This window comes from Pan troglodytes, chromosome 8, assembly GCF_028858775.2.
Source record: "Pan troglodytes isolate AG18354 chromosome 8, NHGRI_mPanTro3-v2.0_pri, whole genome shotgun sequence".
NCBI lineage: Eukaryota > Metazoa > Chordata > Mammalia > Primates > Hominidae > Pan > Pan troglodytes.
This window is the reverse complement of record NC_072406.2, coordinates 110,295,234-110,320,087: the sequence shown is the minus strand read 5'-3', so window position 1 is coordinate 110,320,087 and position 24,854 is coordinate 110,295,234. Positions and strand designations below refer to the sequence as shown.

Sequence of the window (24,854 nt, the reverse complement as noted above, 5' to 3'; positions counted from 1 at the left end):
TTTATGCTTGAAGGACCATCAGCATGCACTCTGTTCAAAAATCACACTTTCTAAAGGGGATAAAAATTCAGATTCCTTCATAATGGAGGTCAGTCAATTGCTAACACATGCCTTTAAAATATTTTAGGCCAAATCATTTTTTTCTGTTATACTGTTGAACACTGGGATCATACCTGAGCACCTGTCCAATTACTTCTACAGTTTCCACGGCTCCCTGAGAGAAAATATTGGTAACTTCCTTTAAGTACCTCTCTGATCCATCTTCATGAGAAATTGAACAAGCACAAAATAAATTGGGCTTTCATATTTTCACAACAGAACGTCAACGCTTTTTGTCCCATATTTGGTATCTAAAACACATGGATCCCTCTTCAATCAACAACTGAGTATTGGCACTTAAGGCACTCACTGGGTAATTCAACCATGAATTGATTTAATCCAGTATTTACCAAAGACTCACATGAGACATCTGATATTTGAGAGAAACTGCCTAATGAGCATACTGTTCATTCTGCTAGAACAAATTCTGTATTTGTTAGTTCATCAGAATGCACCATAGCTAAACTATATATATTGTCTTAACATTTTATTTGGGAATAATTTCATACCTATAGATGTTACAAAAGTAAAAATAATACAAATGGTACCCTTATACTGTTTACCCATATTCACCTATGGTTAATATTTCACCTCATTTATCATTTGGAATCATGCATATATTCCTCCTCCTCTTCCTCTCTTTACATACACATACACACACATGCAGTTTTTTTCCTGAATATTTTTGAGGGCAAATTACAGACTTCATGGCCCTTTGCCCTAAATACTTCAAAGTATAATGTATTTCCTATAAATAGGGATATTCTCTTATGCAGCCACAATACAGTTATCAAAGTCAGCATATTTAACACTAATATAATACTTTCATTTAACATAAGTAATCCAGTTTTGTCAAGCGATCCTGTAATGTCCTTTATAGAATATTTCCCTTTCCATACAGGATCCAGTTAGGGTCAGGTAGTGCCTTTAACTGCCAGGTGTCTTAAGCCTCCGACATTCTAGAACACCTCCACAGTGAAAGCTGTCATTTATGACACTGACATTTTGGGAGAACAGCTCCCCTCCCCACTCTATTTTTTTTTTTTTCCTGTGACGGAGTCTTACTCTGTCACCCAGGCTGGAGTGCAGTGGCACAATCTCAGCTCACTGTAACCTCCGCCTCGCAGGTTCAAGTGATTCTCCTGCCTCAGTCTCCCAAGTGAGTAGCTGGGACTACAGGCGACTGCCACCATGCCCGGCTCATTTTTATATTTTTAGTAGAGACAGGGTTTCACCATATTGGCCAGGCTGGTCTCAAACTCCTGACCTTGTGTTCCGCCCGCCTCAGGCTCCCAAAGTGCTGGGATTACAAGCGTGAGCCACCGCGCCCGGCCCCCACTCTATTATTTAAGAGAATGCTCCTTATGTAAGGTTTGTCTGATGTCTTCCCGTGATGAGACTGAGGTTACACATTTTCAGCCAGAACACTTCATGGTGGTGATGTGTCCTCAGGGCATCACATCTTGAGGCACATGATTTCCACCTGTCCTTCAGTGATGCTCTTAACTTTGATCATCCAGTCCAAGTATTGTCCAATTTTTCTACTGTATAATTACTATGTATTTTCTCTCTTGCAATTAATAAGCAGTGTGTGGGGTAGCACTTTAAAAGCATGCAAATTTTCTGCTTCCTCATCAAAACCAGGTAGCATCCTAAATTTGTTTATTCTTCTCTGATTCCATCTTTACTGTGATGGTTGCAAAACAGATGATTTTCCAACTTGAGGGGTCCCTGCATATTTTACCAGTCAGGCCTTGGAATTTTTCTGAAAGCAAAAGTAAATCATTTATCTTAGCTCACTAGAGACGCTAAGATTCCCTAAATTAAAATTTAATGTTAAAATCTCAGCCAGAGGCATGCGCCTGTAATCCGAGCTCTTGGAAGGCTGAGGTGGGAGGACAGCTTGAGGCCAGGAGTTCAAGGCTGCAGTGTGCTATGACTGTGCCTGTGGATGAACAACCACTACACTCCAGCTTGGGCAAGGTAGTGAGACCCGGTCTCTTTAAAAAAAAAAAAAAAAAAAAAACCTCATCTTTCATAGTCATTGGTCAATAAAGAAAATATCCATCCAAAACACATTTCCTAACTTTTGCAAAATCAAGGCTGAAGGCAACTATCATCTTTCCAGTGTCTCACTTATAAAACAAAGGAAAGAAAGCTGTCTCTCTGACAAAGTCATATAGTTCCTTTACCAGACATGGCATAACATGTGTCTCATTCTGCTTTCTTTTCTAGAAAATACAGAATTAAGTTTGGTGTTCAAATGCAACGACTAATGCATCTCAGGTGTCTGATAATATTTGTTTCCCTGTCCCTTTATAAAGTCATCTCCAATTCCCTTGAGAAGGAGGCAAGGCACATGGGAGGGTACGGAAGGAAAATATTTTTGTGGAAAATACTTAGACAGTATATTCATTTCAAATCTATTTTCTGAATAATATCTTTAAGTTTTATCAACTTAAATATGTTTGAATGACAATATATTCTTTGGAATTATAAAATGTCTCAAATGAGGTATTCAGTATATTGAGTTCTAATCCTGGCATCCTCTTCAAATGATATGCAAAAAACTATGCCAGAAAGATATTTATATAAAGCATTCACTACCAGACCACTACCAGACCATTACAATTCTCATACATTTAAATGCCAATGCAAATATCTTGAATGTTAAGATTCAACAGACAGGCTTTAATTCAAGATGACAGATTAAGCACACAAGTAAACCCCCCTAAAATGGATCCACATCTATATGGAATTCATTTTATAATAAACGTGGCACTTCAAATCAATGGAAAAATATGGAACATTCAATGTCAGTACAAATGCCTAGCTGTTCATTTGGCTTGTCAATATTGAGGGTTTTGCGTGTATATTCAAATGAGACTGGTCTACGATTTTCCCTCCCAGTACTGGGAGTTATATGATTGGGTTACCAAGGTTACTGCAAGACACAATATGTAAGTTAAAGATTTATAAAATAAGGCTGGGTGGGCTTACTGTTGGTAGAATTCCTTGGCAGCACTGTCTGGGACTCATACTTTTTGGTGAAGATGTTTAAAAATCATTCATTTTCTTTAATGTTAAAGGTCTATTCTAGTTTCTCTTTCTTCTTCTAGAAAATCTGCCTTTGACCTAGCTTTTCAAATTTGATATAAAAGTTATTCACAGTAAGTTCTTGTTGTTGCTTTAGCTCTGCTATATGTCCCCTTTTTTGTGCTTAATATTATTTATTTGTGCTTTCTTCCTTTTGTGTTGAGCAGTGCCGACGGAAGTCTATTTTATAAGTCTTCAACGGGCCAGATTCTATACTACAAAAGTTATTGCTCTAAGCCTTAGTTTACTTAATGCATAAAATGGGGATAATAACAGACTTATAGGCACACTGAGCAGATTACCTAAAAATATGCATGTACAGAAATTTGCCAGGCATGGTAAAAGTCTCCATAAAAGTTAGCTATTATTACTTAAATGGACATTGAATCCCTTAAGTTACAAGTTTGCAGATGGAGTCAAGGCCCTTATGATACACTAGTATTCATAATGTCCCCTGATATCTGTTTCTACTAGACACTAACACCTATTGCAACCATGTATCCTGGTTTTGTTTATCAATTTCTCACTAATAGCCTATTGCTGTAAATACTCAATCACACAAAGTAAATACAATGCAACTCAGTAGTAATGTGAAAATACAAACCCTCAAAAGAATGCAGGATTTCATGAAGTCTATGAAAATAATATTAAAGAAAATGCTCATCTCACAGCAACATCCTTTGATTCTGGCAGAATCAAACCACTCAACAACTAAAGATAGAACAATTCACTCAACAACTAAAGAAGGACGATGATAGAATAAGAATTGAGAAAGGGTTAAGAAAATATCTTGAGAAACTGGTGAAACCCTCAAGAGTTTTGATAAAACTGATACACAAGTCTATTTTATATAACAAATGTTAGATAAATGAAACACAAAATGAAGGATGCTGTCAGACTATTATACAATTCTACTGGAAAAATTATGCCAGGAAGATATCACATCATTCTTTGTTAATTCTGAGAATTAGCACAGCTGCAGTTACAATTTAAATTTTGTTAAACATATAGAAAAATGATATACATATAGTAAAATGTTTTCATTTCTGAATACTGTCCCTAACAAATCTTTTTCATTAATAACTAATAAATCTTGTCTCCATTTTTAATAGGTTTACTTTTAAGAGGTATTTTCCAAATACTAATTTTCTCAATTAGCAAGAATTTCTCTTAAGTGTATATTCCTAATGAGGAAAAAAAAAGCTATTATCTAAACTGCTAACACTGATTACAACTGGGAGAGCAGGAACTGAAACAGGAAAAAGAATTATAAAGAATTATCATCTTTTTATACAACATATGCCACAGTATTGTTTAAATTTGTTACAAAAAGAACAGGCAGTATTCTTGTAATTAAAAAAAAAATCACTAAAATTTAAAGATACGCTATTGTTTTAGCATAATAGGACATTACTATAAACATGTAAGAGAAAGCAAAGGCAATGAATATTGATAAGCAGATATTTATTGGACAAAATTACTGTAAGCAAGAAAATGATGAGAGGACAAAAGAAACTCTTTAATATACTTGACAGGAAAATGAAACAAGCAGCACATAAATTACTCGATGTTGGAAAGATACTCTCAAATGCTGCAGAATGCTGAGCAACCTCTACTCTTTAGTTTAAGAATGATCTAGGACTATACCGTCCAATTAGTCACAAGTAGCTATCAAGCACTTGAAGTGTAGTTAGTCTAAACTGAGATGTGCTGTGCATATAAAATACATTTGGATTTCAAAGACTTCATACAAAAAAATGCAAAATGTCCATTATTTTTATACTGATTATATGTTGAAATGATACTATTTTGAATATACTGCATTAAATAAAACATTAAAATTAACTTCATTTGTTTATTTTTGTAGTTTTTAAAGTAGCTTCTAGAGAATTTAGAATTACATATGTGGTTCACATTTGCGGTCCACATTAAATAATTCTAATGGGTTAGCACTGGTCTAAGATCTTGCCATATCCCTAATGCCACAGGACAAATATAATCTGCTTTTCTCCTTCTGTTTTGTTGGCTTCAGCAGCATGGGAACACACCAAATCAAGAAATCAACTAAACCATGAATGTACAGATAAGCTTATCTGCATACAAACACTTTAGTTCATAATGATTTTTTTAAAGGATCCAAAGAAGTAAAGTCTATTCATGTTCCATAAATCAGAAAACAAAACTAATTAGATAACAATCTGAGAGGTAAAAGTCAGCTCCAACAAATTTAGAAGCATTTTTCCCAACTTTTTTTTTTTTTCCTGAAAACGAAGGCTTTTTATTATGTTTGAAACTGTGGAAGGCCCTAAATTTCAAATCATTTCTTTGCATATTAAAAAAATAACTTCCTTGGTTTCACTACACTATCAAGAGTATTCTTTCTTCTCATTGGTCTACTTACAAACTGGCAAAACTAAGAGATGTCCTGGTCCTGCCATTCAGCAGTGTATATGTCCATTTGTAAAGGCATGGAAGTACCTTACAGGCAAATTTAGTATGTTTGTAATTTAGTGTAGTATTAAAAATTATATTAAGTGATACAAGCAAATCATAAGATTTCTGGGCACTAAGATAATTATACACTTTTAAATTCTAGCCATCCTCTTAAAAAAAAAAATTCACTGCTCTCCTCTCCCTAACTTCATAGTTTGGTGAACAGTATCACTGTCAGCCCAGTTGTTCAAGCCAAAACCCGGGAAGTCACTATCCCTGATATTTCAATCATTTACCAAGTCCTATTCACCTACCTCTACACTGCTTCCAGTGACTTTCTAAAAGACCAATCAGATTCTCCTCTTCATTTCCCAGTTCAAAATTCTTCAGTGGTTTTTCACACACAAGCTTTTTTGCATAACAAATACAATCCTACATAATTTAGCTCCATTACCACCCTCAAAACTTCCTTTTCTATAACTTCATTACTATATAGAAAAGGTTACCTTTTCTATAACTTCATTATGACTCTCCTTGATACTCTAAGGTCCTTCCTGTAAGTTTCCACTATACATACACCTTTACATACAAACACTTTCGTTAAAGCAATTATCATACTGCTTTATAGTTACTTGTTTGCACATCTGCCTCTCTTCTTCAGTGTAGAGTTAGTTTCTTTTTGTCTTTGTATCTACAATGCCATTGCACTGCATTTGGTACTAAATAAATATCATTTATTTATATCACTAAATATTCATTCATTCCACAAATATTTATTAACTACTGTGTGCCAAGTCCCATCTTAGGCATTGGGAACACAGTAATGAACAAAGCTCCTGGCCTCATGGAACTTACTGGTGAAGACAATCAATCAATCAACAAACATTTAAACACATCCTATAATGTACAAGGCTACAGAGTAAAATGGAGCAGAGATGAAAATACAGGGAAGACCATGTTGTAAAGTGAGGAAGACCACTCTGAGGAGTTAACACCTGAGCTGATGTTTAAATCGAGTCAGAGAGACACATAAATTATCAGGGAAAAGAGAAATCCAGGAAAAAGAATGAACACGTGCAAAAACTCTGAGGCAGGACAATTTTGGCATGGACAAGAAGTAACATTAAAACAAGTGTGGTATCAGCAGAATAGGAAGGGGTGGAGATGGGGGGCATGGTGGCTTGCATCTGTAATCCGAGGTCAGGAGTTCAAGGCCAGCCAGGCCAACATGGTGAAACCTCTGCTCTACTAAAAATACCAAAAATAGCCAGGCATGGTGGCACACGCCTGTAATCCCAGCTACTTGGGACGCTGAGGTAGGAGAAATCACTTGAACCTGGGAGGCTGAAGTAGGAGAATCACTTGAACCTGGGAGGTGGAGGCTGCAGTGAACTGAGATTGTGCCACTGCACTCCAGCCTGGGTGACAGAGTAAGACCCTGTCTCAAGAAAAAAAAAGAAGGGGCGGAGAAGTCAGTAAGACAGCTAAGGGCCAGAATTAGTAGTGGCTGGTAGGTTATGGCAAGAGCTTCGGATTTTATTTTCAGAGTGCTGGGGAATTATTGGAAGGTTTCAACATGATCTGACTTACTTTTGCTAAAGATCATTCTAGCTAATATGTAAGTACAGGGGGACAAGAGTAGAAGGAAGGAAACCTGTTAGGAAGTTATTGCAGCACGTCTAGGGTGGTAGCAGAGGTCATAAGAAGTGGTCAGATTAATCATAGAATCTGAAAGCAAAGCTAACAAAACTTTATGGACTGATTGTATGGGATGTGAAAGAAGAGAGGAGAAACCCTTCCTCTACAAAAAATACAAAAATTAGTTGGGCATGGTAGCACGCGCTTTATAGTCCCAGCTACTCAGGAGGCTGAGTTGGAGGAAAACTTGAACCCAGCAGGTTGAGGTTTCAACCCTATCTCAAATAAATAAATAAATACAAATAAAATAAGATAAATGCTGTTGGAAGGTCAAGTAGGACGAACTGAGAATTTCCACTGGATTTAGCAAGATGGGGTTGTCGTTAACACTGGAATGGCTTCATGGAATTGGGGAGATAAATATCCCACTGGAACAGTCTAGGAAGCAAGTATGAGGGGAGGAAGACTAATCCAATAGGAAGGTAAAAACTGATGATGTAAATGGGAGATGAATGGGTTAACTGTAATAAAGGCATAGATACATAATTTTTAAATCCTGGAACAAAAAGTGAGCAACTATGAGATTAGAAATTCTAACAATACCTGCTTTGTCATACCTTTATTAGAAATGCAAGGGTAGTACTAAGTAGAATATAATAATTTGCACTCCTCTATTCACCACATGACAAAGCACCTTGAGACTCAGTATTTATACATAAATAAATGTCACATATTCAAAATCTTCCTTAAAAGCTATTCTTGACTTAGCAAAGTTCAGTATTAAAGCCTGTACAAAATCAGTTCTCCAGTCATTTGAATTCAGTCTAAGGAACACATATTTAAATAAACTCTGCTTCTTTAGCAATAGTCAGTATACAGCTTTGGAATACTGGCTGACTTTATGGATATAGCAGCTAATATTTATCGATGAATTTTTATACAGTGCTCAGTGTTCTGATGACAAAACTAGATACAAAGTTATTTTTCTTGGCCACTACAGGCTACTTGAAGAATGAGGTCTCCAAGTAAAAAAAGATGGGGTTTAACAGGGTACAGTTTTAAAAATAATAGATGGCTCAAAGGTCTACAATGGAAGGTACAATCTACTTTTAGGAAAAGTTTTAATAGCTAACAAAGAGTTTTTTTTTTTTTTTTTTTTTTTGTATTTTAATACAAAAGGACTTTACAATAAACCTAAAAGCAAAAACTAAAAATCTGTATTCTCCTTCCAGAGAAAACCACTGTAACATTTTGTTTTGTATGCTTATAGACGTTTTGTGCATTTTCTGTAGTAAAAAAAAAAAAAAAAAGAACATAAATTTACCTCTTCACAATTCTCAAGTGTATAGCACAGTATTTTAACTATATGCACATTGTTGTATGACAGATCACTAAACTTTCTCATCTGACATGACTGAAACTCTACACTCACTGAACAATTCCTCATTTCCTTGGCAACCACCATTCTAGTTTCTGTTTCTATGAGTTTAATTCCTTTAGATACCTCATATTAGTGAAATTATGCAAGTATTCAACTTTTTGTGATTGGGTTATTTCACTTAGCAAAATGTCCTGAAGGTTCAACCATGAGGCAGCATGACAGGAATTTCTTCCTCATAAGGTTGGATGATATTCTGTTGTAGGTACATGCCATATTTTCTTTATCCATTCATCCACTGATGAACACTTACATTGCTTCCACATCTTGATTACTGTGAATAATGCTGCACTGAACATGGGAGTGCAGATGTCTCTTTAACATCTAATCTCATTCCCTCGGAATATATACCCAGTAGTGGGACTGCTGGCTTATATGATAGCTCTATTTTTAGTTTTAGGAAGAATTTCCATATGTTTTCCATAGGAGCTGTGCCATTGTACAATCCCACCAACAGTGTGCAAGGGTTCCAATTCCTCTACATCCTTGTCAACACTTGTTATTTTCTGTTTCTTCTTTGATGGCGGCCATCTTAACAGGTGTGAGATAATATCTTACTGTGGTTTTTATTTGCATCTCCCTAATGATCAGTTGTGTAGAACATCTTTTCACATGCCTGCTGGCCATGCACGTATCTTCTTTGGAGAAATCTTTATTTGGGTTCTGCTCATTTTTTATTCAGATTATTTGTTACTGAGTTGTCAAGTTCTTTATATATTCCCAATATTAACCCCTAGTCTAATATATGGTTTACAAATATCTTCTCCTATTCCTTAGGCTGTGTTTACACTCTGACGACTGTTTATTTGCTGTATAGAAGACTTTTAAGTTGGATGTATGTTTTTTACATTTTTAGTTTTTTAAGTTGGATGTACATGTTTTTGCTGTTTTTGTTACTTATGCTTTTGATGTCATATGCAAGAAACCACTGCTAATTCCAATATCAAGAAGCTTTTCCCCTGTTTTTTTCTAGGTTCTCAGTTCTTATATTTAATCCATTTTTAATTAAATTTTGTATATGGTACACCTCATTCTTTTGCATGTGGATATCCAGTTTTCCCAACACGATTTATTGAAGAAACTATCCTTTTTTCCATTGTGTAGTCTTGGTATGCTCATCAAAGATCATTTGACTATACGTGGGTTTATTTCTGGGCTCTCTAGTCTGTGCTACTGGTCTATATGTCTGCTTGTATGTTAACACCACACTGTTTTGATCACTATAGCTTTGTAATATGCTATGGAATCAGGAAGTGTGAGGCCTCCAGCTTTGTTCTTCTTTCTCAAGACTGCTTTGGCTATTTGGGCTCCTTTGAGATTCCATACGAATTTTAGGATGGCTTTATCTGTTTCTGCAAAAAACGCTGTAAGGATTTTGACAGAGATTGTTCTGACTCTGTAGACTGGACAGTATGGACATTTTAACAATATTAAGTCTTCCAATCCACAACAGTATTGCATCAATATTCATCAGGAATATTGGTCTTCTTGTACAGATTGAGCAGCCCTAGTACAAGAATCCTAAATCCAAAATGCTCCAAAATCCAAAACTTTTTGTGTGCTGACAGTGCTCAAAGGTCATACTCAAGGGAAATGCTCATTGGAGCATTCTGAATTTTGGATTTTTGGAGTAGAGATGCTCAACCAGTAGTATTTGTCTGGCTTTAGTTTCAGCATAATAATACCAATTTATGTCTTTCCATATTTTTGTATCTTTAATTTCTTTCAGCAATGTTTTATAGTTTTCAATGTATGTCTTTCTCCCCTCGATTAAGTTTACTCTTATGCATTTTATTCTTTGTGATGCTACTGTAAATGAGATTTTCTTTATTTCCTTAATTGTTAGTGCACAGAAACACAAGTGATTTTGGAGAGTTGATTTTGTATCCTGCAACTTGGCTGAATTGGTTTAACAGTTCTTACAGTTTTTTTTATTTTTTATTTTTTTTGGTTTTGTACATGTAAAACCAAGTCATCTGTGATTAGGGATAATCTTACTTCCTCCTTTCCAATTTGGATGCTTTTTATTTCTTTTTCTCATCTAACTGCTCTAGCTAGGATTTCTATTACAATGTTGAACAAAGTGATAAGTGGGCATTCTTGCCTTGTTCCTGATCTTAGAGGAAAAACTTCATTTTTCACTAATGATTATGTCAGCTGTGAGTTTTTCACATATTACCTTTATTATGTTGAGATAATTTCCTTCTATTCCTAGGTTGTTGAGTGTTTTTATCATAAAAAGGTATTATGTTTTGTCAGTACTTTTACTGAATCAGTTGAAATGATGTGATTTTTGTCCTCAGTTGTTAATATTGTATATATTCTATATTTATTGATTTTCCTATGTTGAGCCATCCTTGCATCCCAGAGATAAATTCCACTTGGTCATGGTGTAAGATCCTTTTAATGTCTTATTGAATTCATCTTGCTAGTATTTTGTTGAAGATTTTTACAATATTCATCAGAGATACTGGCCTGTAGTTTTCTTATAGTATCTCTGGCTTTGGTATCAGGGTAATACTGACCTCATTAAATGAGTCTGGAAGTGTTCCTTCCTCTTCCATTTTTTGGAAGAGTTTAAGAAGAATTGGTGTCAATTCTCCTTTAAATGTTTGGTAGAATTCCCCAATGAAGCCATGTGGTCCTGGGCTTTTCTTTGCTAGGAGATTTTTGCTTACTAATTGAATTTCCTTACTGCTTATGGGTCTGCTCAGATTTTCTATTTCTTCATTATTCAGTCTTGTTATGTTTCTAGAAATCTATCAGTTTCTTTCAGGTTAGCCAATATGTTGGTGTATAATTATTCATAATAGTCACTTAATGATCCTTTGTATTTCTGTGGCATCAGTTGCAATGTCTCCTTTTTCATTTCTGACTTCAGTTGAGTCTATTCTCTTTCTCCTTAGCCTAGCTAAGGGTTTGTCAATTTTATTGATCTTATGATCTTTTCAAAATGCCAAACTATTTAGTTTCTTTACTTTTTTCTATTATTTTCCTATTTTCTATTTTGTTTATTTCTGCTCTATATTATTTCCAAGGCCTTTTTTTTTAAAGCTTTATAAGACTTACCTAAAAGCATAGGTTCCTAAGCCAGTTTTTCCAATTTTTTTCCTGCATTCCACAGTAAGAAAAGCATTTCATATAACAACACAGTAAACAGACTCATACACATATGTGACTTAAAAAAAAAGTCCAGGCTGGGTACAGTGGCTCACACCTATAATCCCAGCACTTTGGGAGTCTGAGGTGGGTGGATCACCTGAGGTCAGGAGTTCATGACCAGCCTGGCCAACATGGTGAAGCCCCATCTCTACTGAAAGTACAAAAATTAGCCGGGCGTGGTGGCGGGTGCCTGTAATCCCAGCTACTTGGAAGGCTGAAGCAGGAGAATTGCTTGAACCCGCGAGGCAGAGGTTATAGTGAGCCGAGATCACGCCACTGCACTCCAGCCTGGGCAACAGAGTGAGACTCCATCCATACCTTACACCTTATACAAAAATTGATTCAAGATGGATTAAAGACTTAAATGTTAGACCTAAAACCATAAAAACCCTAGGAGAAAACCTAGGCAATACCATTCAGGACATATGCACGGGCAAGGACTTCATGATTAAACACCAAAAGCAATGGCAACAAAAGCCAAAATTGACAAGTGGGATCTGATTAAACTAAAGAGCTTCTGCACAGCAAAGAAACTACCATCAGAGTGAACAGGCAACCTGCAGAATGGGAGAAAATTTTTGCAATCTACTCATCTGACAAAGGGCTAATATCCAGAATCTACAAAGAACTTAAACAAATTTACAAGAAAAAAACAAACAGCCCCATCAAAAGCGGGCAAAGGATATGAACAGACACTTCTCAAAAGAAGACATCTATGCAGCCAACAGACACATGAAAAAATGCTCATCTTCACTGGTCATCAGAGAAACGCAAATCAAAACCATGATGAGATACCATCTCACGCCAGTTAGAATGACAATCATTAAAAAGTCAGGAAACAACAGATGCTGGAGAGGATGTGGAGAAATAGGAATGCTTTTACACTATTGGTGGGAGTGTAAATTAGTTCAACCATTGTGGAAGACAGTGTGGCGATTCCTCAAGGATCTAGAACTAGAATTACCATTTCACCCAGTGATCCCATTACTGGGTACATACCCAAAGGATTATAAATCATGCTACTATAAAGACACACGCACACATATGTTTAATGCGGCACTATTCACAATAGCGAAGACTTGGAACCAACCCAAATGTCCATCAATGATAAACTGGATTAAGGACATGTGGCACATATACACCATGGAATACTATGCAGCTGAAAAAAAGGATGAGTTCATGTCCTTTGCAGGGACATGGATGAAGGTGGAAACCATCATTCTCAGCAAACTATCACAAGGACAGAAAACCAAACACCACATGTTCTCACTCATAGGTAGGAACTGAACAATGAGATCACTTGGACACATGGCAGGGAACATCACACACTGGGGCCTGTCGGGGGGTGGGGGACTGGGGGAGGGATAGCATTAGGTGAAATACCTAATGTAAATGATAATTTGATGGGTGCAGCAAACCAACATGGCACATGCATACCTATGTATCAAATGTGCAGGTTGTGCACATGTACTGTAGAACTTGAAGTATAATAATAAAAAAGTCCATAAAATACTTACCCTTAATATATGCACTACTATTACTTTTAATCTAGAATTCTTCTTCACTTTTTACAATTTAAGGCTTTTAAAATTCTTACAATTTAAGATCTATTTATTCACTAAGTTGATTTCACTTGAATAAAAGTTTTGAAATACTATTCTAAACAGCATATTCAATGTCAGAAAAGTATACAACAGTCATAGAAAATATTTTCTGTTTCAAATAATTTGTAATTCTGGTTGTAGAGCAAGGTAAAAGAGAAAACATGAGTAAAAAATTGGAAGATTCTTTGGCAGAATAAAATTAGAATAATAAAATAATAAAATAAAAAATATACCCAATCCTTTCCACACTTTCAAGGTCTTCCCACTTTCAATGTCAATCACAAGTACAGTACAACTGGCCCTCCATATCCATGGGTTCCATATCTATGGATTCAACCAACCCAGAGATGGAAAATATTCAGTTAAAAAAATTGTGTCTGTACTGAACATGCACAGATTTTCCTCGTTATTATTCCCTAACAATGAAGTCTAACAAATATTAACCTAGCATTTATATTGTATTAGGTATAAATAATCTAGAGATGATATAAAGTAAAAAGGAGGATGTACATAGGTTATATACGAATACTGCCATTTTATATCAGAGACTTGAACATCCTCAAATTGTGGTATCCAAGGAAAGTCTTGGAACCAATTCTCCAGGGATACTAAGGGTCAACTGCATTTGCAAATAAGAAACCAAGAAATGTCCTTCTCCTGCACAGGCGCTTCACTTAAAAGAGATTCAACACAAACACAGCACAGAGGCACTTGTGTGTGATATAATAACATAAAAAATTATACTTGGACAGCAGAGAAATGGCTTCATATTTTAAAAACTATAAAATCTGCTAATGAACCACAACTGATTCTGCTGTAGTTTTCTTAATGTATCCTTCCGTAAATGCACTTGCACTAGTTATTATAATACAATGATATATTTCACACTTGAAAACACAAAATAATTCCTGTATCTGCTTGGAGATTCATTTTTACTTCTATTCAAACCAGGTTATACAAAATATATATTACAATTTAAAAGAATAAGACAATAATTTCTAAAATAAAAGTCTATAGTGAAAGAAATTACTCTATAGGTCTTCTCTTTAACATATCTGGACTAAAGAGAAATAAGCTTTTAACCCAGGTAGACACTCACTGAGAGACCTTACATAGATAGACCTTACTAAAAGGCATGCAAGAAACAGAATCACTAGTAGAAAGCAGAATGAGAAGTCAAACAGTTCTGTTCAAACTGCCAAACTGCGCCATGTATAAGGTGATGCCTCAAGGCCTTCTTCATTGTGAAATGCTGTCCTCACCCCATATGCAATGCACAGCTGTACTACAACCTCCAGATCACTATTTTTTGTTTTAGTAGAGTACCTGATTTTTATTGTTTCTTTCTCTTCACCATCTGTCACTTATTGCTACTCTAGGCATTTCTATTTCTCTCAACCTAAAGGGCAATGCAAATTCCAGAGTGTCCAAATTACATACAAAGTAACAATAAAAGGCCTCTAAGTAAGGATCTGAGGTGTTTCCTAATTGAGCAAAATATATGAACTTTAATACATGAACTTTATATTTATTTTGGCCACTTATCAGATCTTATTTGCTCACCTGACAACTCACTTGACTATTTTATGTTCAAAATAGTAACATTTCATTTGTTTCTCCCAACAACCCTATGAAGTAGAATTATTACTAGTCCAATTCTACCAATGATAAAACCGAGGGAACAAGGGTGTTAAATTGTGTCCACCAAGGCCAAAGGACTAGAATATGGCAGAGGATTATCTAGCTCCTAATCTAGATACTCTGAGACCAATGTCTGTGCTCATAAATGCCTATGGCAATATGACTATATCAGTGTGGTTAGTACTCCCCACTTAAATATCTTTAACAATCTTATAGGAAAAAATACATAAATAACTATATCAATTACTTAATGTTAGGAGATGAGAAGCCCCAATTGCCTTCTTTAACCTCTCCAAAAGCTACTCTGAAAGACATAACTGAGGCACAGAAATGAAAAGCCAAAGGAACACCAGTTCAACAAAGCTGATAAGAAAGTTTTCAACAGTCTAGCCTTATTTAGCATTACACTGAGCCTATCCTATAATGGATCCAAACACAGGACTCTCCATTGTCATTTGAAGACTTACTTGTCAAGGATGACTTAGGGCTGTTCCTTTTGAGATGTAGTTCTAAATGATCTCTGAATGCCTACTGAATACTTGTATATTTTAGCTTTCAATAAATATTCCTTGAGTAAATGCGGGCTGGGTATTCTGCGCTCTCTACTGCCATACCAAACTGTAAGCTTGTCTGACTAACAATCATACCTACAACTCCTTGAAAGCAAGAAATACCTTATCATTTTTAGTTTCTCAATACCCAGCACCATTCCTGGCACATACAGCATTCAATAAGATGTTTGTTAAATAAATGAGCACAAAAGCAAATGTGCCTGGCACAAAGCAGTATCAATTCAGATGTTTCTCCTTAATTTGAGATTGTGTGTGTGTGTGTGTGTGTGTGTAAAAGGTATGTGTATTCTTGAACAACATTAAGAATTCCTTTGGCCAAGTATAATGGGTCCTGCCTATAACCCCAGGACTTCTGGGAGGCCAAGATGGGAGGATCACTTAAGTCCAGGAGTTCGAGACCAGCCTAGGCAACATAGCGAGACTCTATCTGTACAAAAAAAAATTGTTTTTTAATTAGCTGGGCATGGTGGTGCACATCTGTAGCCCTACCTACTTAGGAGGCTGAGGTAGGAGGATCACCTAAGCCCAGGAGTTTGAGGTTACAGTGAACTAAGACCAGACCAATGCACTCCATCCTGGAGAACAGAACAAGACCTTATCTCTTAAAAAAAAAAAAATTGTTACATCTTATCTGTTTGACTCAACTCACTAGCTATTTTCCTACTAAAGCAAACCTTTCTCAATTTGTATATATGATACATATCTATTTATAGAAAGAGACCTTATGTGCAAACTAATGATAACAGCAAAATTAAACCGGAGCCAGACTTAAGCCCCCCATCCAAAACCTACTTCATTCTTGTAAACCATAATTTCCTGCCACCATCAAAGAAATGATACTCTGTATTTTTACATTACTAGCCCTTTTTACAGATGGGAAATATGTAAACATAATCCAATTATGAGAAATGATTAAGAGACCTATGATTATGACTGTTTCTTAGATTATAAAAACCTTATATGGCTGATATGCCCTAATGTGAAAATCTGCAATCCAAAATGCTCCAAAGTCCAAAACATTCTGAGCACCGACATGACACTCAAAGGAAATGCACATTGGAGCATTTCAGATTTCAGATTTTCAGGTTAGGGATGCTCAACTGTTAAATATAATGCAAATATTCAAAAAAAAAAAATCAAAATCAAAAACACTTCTGGTCCCAAGCAGTCCAGATAAGGGCTACTCAATCTGTAGTATGTTGGATTTAACAAACTGTACATGGCAATATAATGTAAACTTGTACCCTACCGAATAAGTCAATGAATGAAGCACTGGGTTAAGTGCTTGTATACATCATCTCACTTAACCTTTGTAACAACTCTTCAAGGTGTATATAATTATTATCACCATTTTACAGACAAATAAATGAAGACTCAAGGTTGTACATCTGTACTTACTAAGTACAGAAACCAGAATGCACACCCAGCTTTGACTAATACCTGAGTTATTTAGCTACTCACAACTCTATCCCACAGTACACCCCCAAAAAAGCAAAAAATTTTCTAAATCATGACTGCCTAACTCTAACATTGTAATAATACACCATACTTGCTTTTAACTACATCATTCTGAAAAGGAAAACTGATGGCCTTCATAAGCTTCATGCCTACTTTCCCACCTTAAGCACTGAAATCTTGAATCATATGAGAGCTGTTTATCACTAACATCCTTTTTCTGAAAACTATACTTTGCCCCTCCACTGCCATGAAAAACATTATTGGCACCCACAGCAATGTTGTGTATAAAACTTGTCACAGCTGTTAGTGGCAATGATCACTACCTTAGGTGACTCTGGAGTCTCAGAAGACTTGAACACTCTAATGTAAGTTCTAAAGGTTTATGTAAGATCCACCACACCAAATGCTGAGTAAAACCATCTGGAAAAAACAAGGAAATTATATGATTAAATATAGTTAAATGTCTCTCTACATGGAACAGCTATTTGAGAAGATCAATTGTATGCTATTTTTGTTCCAAAAGAGCAAGGTTTGCAGATTTTTTGTTTATATACCAATAAGCCAAACATCAAAACCGAAGGAACCAAACTGTCCTGTTTTTCTCAACACTCAAAGACAATCAGGCAAGAGAAGTTCATTTACCATGACTTACATATTACTTAGATATTTTTTCCTTTTCTCTTTTTCTGACTTACCTCCACGGCCTCAATGAATTTTGGGCCATACATAAACGATAATTATGAAAGTAAACCAAGGGTCCTTTCTTCTACTCTCCCTCTGGAAAGAAGGAAGGAAACTTGGAGGTTCTACAGAAACATACCAAGATTTTTACTGGATACATCCCAAGTCTTCCCTCTTCCTCACTCTCTGTATTCAACCAATGGAAAAGTTCCACTGATCTTCACATTTGAGTATCTCTTTAATTTGCCTGGTTGTCCCTATCTCTAATGCCACTACTCCAAGTTAAAACAACACATACAAACGCCTGGATTACTGAGGTAACCTATCTAACTAGTCTTGGTAACTGCTTTGCTTCTTTCCATTCACTCTTCACCTTCCATCCAAAATGACTTTTTCAAAACCATTAGCTACTCAGATGTCACCCTCCCTAAAGTCTTTCAATGACTTGCCACTGTTTTCATGATAAAATCAACTTAACATGGCTTAGAAGACTCTTCTTTCTAACCTGGCTCCAACCAATTTCTCCAGTCTTACCTTTTGTCACTTCTGTCTTCATATGCTTTATAGCCACATGGCTCTTGTTTCAGATTCTCAAACTCTTCATGTTGGTTCTGTGGGTTTGTTTGTTTTCCATCTTAGCTACTGGATAATCTCTTCCTTCTACCTACTCTACTTCCCTACAGCCTCCCACCCATCTTTAACCTAATTCCTACATAATCTTTAGGTCTGCATCACAGTTCTTTCTCTGAGAAGCCTTACCTAATCATTCTAGATAAGACTGGGTGCCTCCTTCCATATACATCTCCTACTACAGCTCTTATCATTACTTTAGTATAATTACCTCTTTAATTATCCGGTCTTCCCCATTAAACTATATGCTCATTAGAGAAAGTATTATTAAGGGTACTTGCTCATCCCTATATCCCCCAACACTGAGCACAGTGCCTAGACACATAGCACAGACTTGACTTTTTTATATTGAATAAATGAACAAACAAAAATACAAATTTGGAGGAAAAAACTGAAAGGAACAGATTTAAAAGATATTTTAACCATCAAAAATCCCGTATCAATAGACATCCTCAATAAATAAATGGGACTTCTAGGTGCTGCTTAGGATGAAGAAAGTTAGAAAGTCATTTTCACCATTAAAACAAAGTAAAAGATGGATGTTGTGCAAAATCACAAATTTTCTTGAACCCAGCACAAAAGTAAGGTAACCTTAAATCTAAGTAATTGATCTGAAATCTAAGGAAAGACAGGATTTTAAAGGGAGAGATGGGACATGAGCACTACTTTACCTATAGTAAACACCAGACACCATACAAGCCAATAAGAACTTGGTTAAAAAATTTTGTAATTACTACAAGCCAAATGTGGACCTGCAGCTAGGGGAAGCAAACAAAATCTACCCTGCTTAAAGAAGGGGCAAGATCTCTGAAAAAGCCCCATACTTGAGACCCAGAGAAAATGGAAACACCTAGCTAAAATGGAGACTGGAAAAATCCAACACAAAATGTCCTCCCCATCTCCCATCAAATGCAGGCTAGCAAGCCTCAAACAACATGTAACAGCAATGTACTACAGTCATGTGTCACTTAATGACAGGAATATGGTCTAAGAAATGCATCGTCAGGTGATTTCATTGTGAGAACATGACAGAGTATACTTACACAGACAAAGACAGTATAGCCTGTTACACACCTAGGCTATACAGTATGGTATATTATTGGTCTTAGGCTACAAACCTGTACAGCATGTTACTGTACTGAATACTGTAGGCAACTGTAACACAATGGTAAGTATTTTGTTTATCTAAACATAGAAAGGTACAGTTAAAATACGGTATTATAATCTTAGGGGACCATCATCATATATGCAGTCTGCTGTTGACCAAAACATTGTTATGTGGCGCATGACTGTTTGTGAGCAAAGAGCTAAAGCATGGAGAAATACCTTCTCTGAGATGCAAGTTCAAAGGGAAGACCGACCTAAAGCTGAGGGTAGACATTAAGAAAAACTCTCTGACAAACTAAATCCTACCCTACACACAAAGTAATGCTAGAGAAACTTTAAGCCTATGGTAAATTAAAGGTAACCTAGCAATAACAAAACCCTCAACATTCCACTACACACACACACACACGTCTCAGGAAAAGACAAAGCATGTCCATTTCCAGGCATAAATACCATTTAACTGGCTCTCTACACAAAATGTCCAGATTTCAACCAAAAAAAAAAAAAAAAAAAAAAAAACAAACAGAAAAAGGAGCAAAGAAAAAAAACAAAACAATAGAACCAGATTCGGATACAACCATCATATTAGAACTATCAAACACGGAATTTATACGTTAAATGCTCTAACGAAAAATGTAGATAACATGCATACGCAGATGTGTAATTTAAGCAGAGGGATGGAAACGGTAAGAAGAAATCAAATGGAAATGCTAGAAATAAAAATATAGTAACAGAGATGAAAGCTTTCAACAACCTTATCAGAAGACCAAGACAGTCTCAGAATCAGTAAAGACATCAACAGAAACTACTCCCACAAAACATGACAAGAGAATGAAAAACAGAGAAGAGAACATCCAAGTGCTATGGGACAATATCAAATACTCTAACATATGTGTAACTGGAATTCCAGAAAGAGAGACAATAAGACAGAAACAAAATATGAAGAGATAATAACCAAAATTTTTCAAAATTAATACAAAAGAATCCAAAAAGCTCAGAGAACACTAGGCAGCATCAAATAAACAAACAACAACAACAACAAAAATCCACAATTAGACACATTATATTCAAACTGATGGTGGAAAAAATCAAAGAGAAAGAGAAAACCTTGAAGGCTGCCAGAGTTTAAAAAAAAAAAAAAAAAGACACAATACAGTGGAACAGGATAAGAACTTTCAGAAATTTTGAAAGCCAGACACCACTAAAGTGCTGAAAGAAAAAACTGTCAATGCAGAAATCTATATCCATGAAAATATATTTCAAACTGAAGAAGAAATAAAAAATGTTCAGCCTTGTGGTCCATTCCAAGATGGCCGAATAGGAACAGCTCCAGTCTGCTGCTCCCAGTGTGACTGACACAGAAAACGGGTAATTTCTGCATTTCCAACTGAGGTACCTGGTTCATCTCATTGGGACTGGTTGGACAGTGGGTGCAGCCCACAGAGGGCGAGCTGAAGCAGGGTAGGGCATCACCTTACCCAGGAAGCGCAAGGGGTCAGGGGATTTCCCTTTCCTAGCCAAGGGAAGCCATGACAGACTATACAAGGAGAATCGGGACACTGCCACCCAAATACTGCACTTTTCTAATGGTCTTAGCAAATGGCACACCAGGAGATTATATCCCTTGACTGGCTCAGCAAGTCCCACAACCACGGAGCCTTGCTCACCACTAGTACAGCAGTCTGAGATCGAACTGCGAGGCAGCAGCCTGGCTCAGGGAGGGGCGTCCACCATTGCCGAGGCTTGAGGAGGTAAACAAAGCGGCCGGGAAGTTCAAACTGGGTAGAGCCCCCCGCAGCTCAATGAGGCCTGCAGGCCTCTGTAGACTCCACCTCTGGGGGCAGAGCATAGCTGAACAAAAGTCAGCAGAAACTTCTGCAGACTTAACGTTCCTGTCTGACAGCTCTGAAGACAGCAGTGGTTCTCCGAGCACGGTGTTTGAGCTCTGAGAAAGGACAGACTGCCTCCTCAAGTGGGTCCCTGACCCCCCATGTAGCCTAACTGGGAGACACCTCCCAGGAGGGGCCGACTGACACCTCATATAGCCAGGTGCCCCTCTGAGATGAAGCTTCCAGAGGAAGGATCAGGCAGGAATATTTGCTGTTCTGCAATATTTGCTATTCTGCAGCCTCCGATGGTGATACCCAGGCAAACAGGGTCCAGAGCGAACCTCCAGCAAATTCCAACAGACCTGCAGCTGAGTGACCTGTTAGAAGGAAAACTAACAAATAGAAAGGAATAACATCAGCATCAACATCAACAAAAAGGAAATCCACACCAAAACCCCATCTGTAGGTCACCAACATCAAAGACCAAAGGTAGATAAAACCACAAAGATGGGGAGAAACCAGAGCAGAAAAGCTGAAAATTCTAAAAACCAGAGCGCTGCTTCTCCTCGAAAGGATCACAGCTCCTCGCCAGCAACAGAACAAAGCTGGACGGAGAATGACTTTGACGAGTTGACAGAAGTAGGCTTCAGAAGGTCGGTAGTAACAAAATTCTCCGAGCTAAAGGAGGATGTTTGAACCCATCGCAAGGAAGCTAAAAACCTTGAAAAAAAGATTAGATAACTGTAACTAGAATAAACAGTATAGAGAAGACCTTAAATGACCTGATGGAGCTGAAAACCATGGCACAAGAACTATGTGACTCATGCACAAGCTTCAGTAGCTGATTCGATCAACTGGAATAAAGGGTATCTGTGATTGAAGATCAAATTTATGAAATGAAGAGAGAAGTTTAGAGAAAAAAGAGTAAAAAGAAATGAACAAAGGCTCCAGGAAATATGGGACTATGTTAAAAGACCAAATCTACGTTTGAGTGGTATACCTGAAAGTGACGGGGAGAATGGAACCAAGCTGGAAGCACTCTTCAGGATATTATCCAGAAGAACTTCCCCAACCTAGCAAGGCAGGCCAACATTCAAATTCAGGAAATACAGAGACCGCCACAAAGATACTCCTCAAGAAGAGCAATCCCAAGACACATAATTGTCAGATTCACCAAGATTGAAATGAAGGAAAAAATGTTAAGGGCAGTCAAGAGAAAGGTCGGATTACCCACAAAGGGAAGCCCATCAGACTAACAGATCTCTTGGCAGAAAATCTACAAGCCAGAAGAGAGTGGGGTCCAATATTCAACATTCTTAAAGAAAAGAATTTTCAACCCAGAATTTCATATCCAGCTTCATAAGTGAAGGAGAAATAAAATCCTTTACAGACAAGCAAATGCTGAGAGATTTTGTCACCACCAGGCCTGCCTTACAAGAGCTCCTAAAGGAAGCACCAAACATGGAAAGGAACAACTGGTACCAGCCACAGCAAAAACATCAATGCTAGGAAGAAACTGCATCAACTAACAGGCAAAATAACCAGCTAACATCATAACGACAGGATCAAATTCACACATAACAATATTAACCTTAAATGTAAATGGGCTAAATGCTCCAATTAAAAGACACAGACTGGCAAATTGGATAAAGAGTCAAGACCCATCAGTGTGCTGTCTTCAGGAGACCCAACTCACGTGCGGAGACACACATAGGCTTAAAATAAAGGGATGGAGGAAGATCTACCAAGCAAATGGAAAGAAAAAAAAGCAAGGGTTGCAATCCTAGTCTCATAAAACAGACTTTAAACCAACAAAGATCAAAAGAGACAAAGAAGGCCATTACATAATGGTAAAGGGATCAATTCAACAAGAAGAGCTAACTATCCTAAATATCTATGAACTCAATACAGGAGCACCCAGATTCATAAAGCAAGTACTTAGAGACCTACAAGACTCCCACACAATAATGGGAGACTTTAACATCCACTGTCAATATCAGACAGATCAACGAGACAGAAGGTTAACAAGGATATCCAGGACTTGAACTCAGCCCTGCACCAAGCAGACCTAATAGACATCTACAGAACTCTCCACCCCAAATCAATCAACGGAATATACATTCTTCTCAGCACCACATGGCACGTATTCCAAAACTGACCACGTGGTTGGAAGTAAAGCACTCCTCAGCACATCAAAAAGAAGAGAAATCACAACAAACTGTCTCTCAGACCATAGTGCAATCAAAGTAGAACTCAGGATTAAGGAACTCACTCAAAACCACATAACTATGTGGAAACTGAACAACCTGCTCCTGAATGACGTTATTTCATAAATAATGAAATTAAGGCACAAATAACGATGTTCTTTGAAACCAATGGGAACAAAAACACAACATACCAGAATCTCTGGGACACATTTAAAGCAGTGTGTAGAGGGAAATTTATAGCACTAAATGCCCACAAGAGAAAGCAGGAAAGATCTAAAATCGACACCCTAACATAACAAGTAAAAGAACTAGAGAAGCAAGAGCAAACAAATTCAAAAGCTAGCAGCAGGCAAGAAATAACTAAGATCAGAGCAAAACTGAAGGAAATAGAGACACAAAAACCCTTCAAAAAATCAATGAATCCAGAAGCTGGTTTTTTGAAAAGGTCAACAAAATTGATAGACCACTAGCAAGACTAATAAAGAAGAGAAGAATCAAATAGATGCAATAAAAAATGATAAATGGGATATCACCACCAATCCCCACAGAAATACAAACTACTATCAGAGAATACTACAAATACCTATACGCAAATAAACTAGAAAATCTAGAAGAAATGGATAAATTCCTGGACACATACACCCTCCCAAGACTAAACCAGGAAGAATTTGAATCCCTGAATAGACCAGTAACAGGCTCCGAAATTGAGGTAATAATTAATAGCCTACCAACTAAAAGAAGTCCAGGACCAAAAAGATTCACAGCCAAATTCTACCAGAGGTACAAAGGGGAGCTGGTACCATTCTTTCTGACACTATTCCAATCAATAGAAAAAGAGGGAATCCTCCCTAACTCATTTTATGAGGCCAGCATCATCCTGATACCAAAGCCTGGCAGAGACACAACAAAAAAAGAGAATTTTAGACCAATATCCCTGATGAACACTGATTCGAAAATCCTAAATAAAATCCCGGCAAACCGAATCCAGCAGCACATCAGAAAGCTTATCCACCAAGATCATGCTGGCTTCATCCCTGGGATGCAAGGCTGGTTCAACATACATAAATCAATAAATGTAATCCATCATATAAACAGAACCACAGACAAAAACCACACCATTATCTCAATAGATGCAGAAAAGGCCTTTGACAAAATTCAACAACCTTTCATGCTAAAAACTCTCAATAAACTAGGTATTGATGGAATGTATCTCAAAATAATGAGAGCTATTTATGACAAACCCACAGCCAATATCATAC

The 24,854-nt window shown here is 36.9% G+C and overlaps 1 protein-coding gene across 42 annotated transcripts in view; it reads right to left on the bottom strand.

The window, feature by feature from the left end:
- Positions 1-24,854, bottom strand: part of R3HCC1L (R3H domain and coiled-coil containing 1 like) — a 110,839-nt gene that overhangs the window by 40,940 nt on the left and 45,045 nt on the right. For 13 of the 42 annotated variants that reach the window (XM_054660425.2, XM_063780995.1, XM_063781016.1 and 10 more), the window contains one exon: positions 17,465-17,561. The exons of 27 other annotated variants lie outside the window; for them this stretch is intronic. The gene's annotated coding sequence lies outside the window, so the exon portion shown is untranslated. Of the gene's footprint in view, positions 1-173; positions 262-690; positions 1,053-17,464; positions 17,562-24,854 lie in introns of those variants that run through there. 2 more of the 42 variants (XM_063781013.1, XM_054660427.2) reach the window with 2 other exon arrangements.